Source organism: Halichoerus grypus, chromosome X (genome assembly GCF_964656455.1).
Source record: "Halichoerus grypus chromosome X, mHalGry1.hap1.1, whole genome shotgun sequence".
NCBI lineage: Eukaryota > Metazoa > Chordata > Mammalia > Carnivora > Phocidae > Halichoerus > Halichoerus grypus.
The window spans coordinates 111073558-111075564 of NC_135727.1; the positions used below are offsets into that span (position 1 = coordinate 111073558).

At 39.0% G+C, this 2007-nt stretch overlaps 1 pseudogene; it reads right to left on the minus strand.

Annotated features, from left to right (window-relative positions):
* Positions 1–271: 271 nt before the first annotated feature.
* Positions 272–380, minus strand: LOC118543688 (U4 spliceosomal RNA; annotated as a pseudogene).
* Positions 381–2007: the final 1627 nt, after the last annotated feature.

A 2007-nucleotide genomic window follows, 5' to 3' on the forward strand; every position in this document is an offset into this window, starting at 1 on the left:
TACAAGTAAGTGTTTCACACACTTGTAATTATTCATGATAATCCCATCTCTCTCCAACCATGCCTTACGTTTTAAGAAGGATCCAGTGTGGAGCTCTAGGATCCTTAATTTGCCAAAAACAAATGACATTTCATCCCCAGTAGTTTGGCCTTTGGCATGCCTGACAACTGTATTAAAATGGCTGGAGGCATGGAAGCTTAGAAATATTAGGTAAAGAGGTAAGCCAACTTAAATTCCTGTGTATGTGAAAAGAGGTGAAGGTGGTGATATCTGGCAAGAGGCAAGATCCAGGAATTGTGAGAAACAATGGGTGTTTCAATTAGCAATAATCGCACCTCGGATAAACCTCCTTGGCTTCGATACTGCCACTGCGCAAAGCACAATGGGTGTGAGCCCAGGAAGAGGTATCTTTGAAAAGAGACAAAGAAAAGAATTCACTGGAGATAGCTTCCCTAAGAGAAGGACCAAAGGAAAAAAAAAAAAAAAAAAAGACAGATAAAAGGATCAAATGGCTAGATTGCTAAGGAGAAACAGGTGAAAAAGGAGACTGGGGAGGTATGTAGAAACCATACCACACAGGGATTATAGGCAATGTTTTAAAAAAGCAAAAACAAACAAAAAAAAACAAAAACCTTTACCTCTACCCTAAAAGAATTAAGAAATTATCAAAGAATTTTGGGCAGAGAGCTGATCTATCACATTTGATATCCGAAAAAAAAATACAATGTCAGAATGTGAAACACAAATCCAAGAAAAACAAATTGCTATCTGGGATGAAGAAAAGTGGACAAACTCAAAAGATGCTGGGAAAGTAAAACCAGTAAGACTCGGTGAAGGATTAGATATGGAGCTGAGAGAGAGAGAGAGAGGGAGATACAAATAGGACTCCAGGTTTCTAACTTGAACAACTCAAGTAAGGTGACCTAAAATAAAAACAGAATCGAAAAAAAGATTGGAAATTTGGGTTTGGTTGGACATTAGGTATGTGCCGTGTCTTTGAATCATTGTTGGGGAGGAGATGCTTTCCTTCTACTCTTCTAGATCCTGTGACTGGTCAAACAAGCAAAAGGTCCTAAGACTTATTAACAGGAGAAAAGGAAATGTGATTTCATACATACAAGAACCCCAAAGATCGGAGGCTCCAAAGGCAGCCAAGTAATTGAGGCTTATATAACATCCTGAGCTAAGGAAAGGGGCAGAGGCCTGGGGATATGAAGGGGAGAAGGCCATTCACAAGAAGGCAGAGTGGATGTGGGGAAAACAAAGGTTGCCCTTTTATGCAGATAAGTTTCTCAGGTAAAAAATTACCTCTGATAATAGCTCTTTTCCTGGTACCAGCCCCCTTTCCAATGTACATTTAGGCAGTTGAGGGGGAGATCAAGAGCTTTTCCTGAATCTGCTGTGTTGTGGTGGCCTTTATCTCAAAATAATCCTCATGCCAAAGTGGCATGTTTTGGGGTGGTATATTCCACTCCCCTTCATCATCAAGAAAATGTTAAGCAATTAGGTAGACATAAAGGTTTGTATTTCAGAGGGGGCTTCTGGGCTATAGTTTAGATTTCTAAGTGATCTATATTGAGAATAAACTTGAAGCCACAAGCTTAGAATAGATCATAAAGGGAGAGCATAGCAGGAGCAGAGGAAATGACCCAGATTCGATTAAATAACTTCGATGTTTAAAATCTAAGAAGAGGATGAAGTGCAAAGAGAAAGAGAAGTGACCAAGAAGATGTTAAGAACAGAAGCCAAGAGAAGTGATGGTTTCAAGAAGTGTTTAATGCTAAGAGGTCAAGTAAAATGAGAACTGGAACATATCAGTTGGATTTAACAACCTGTGTTTAAGGAATGTTCTGTTCCCAGAAACCTAAAAATATTATAAAAGCACTAATTACATTTTGTCTCTTGGACACAATCTTCTCACATATTATATATACTCTTTAGTTGTCTTCTTTTTCTTCAGAAAGCTCGCTGGCACAGATCCATGAGCAAGCACTGGGGATGAACAAT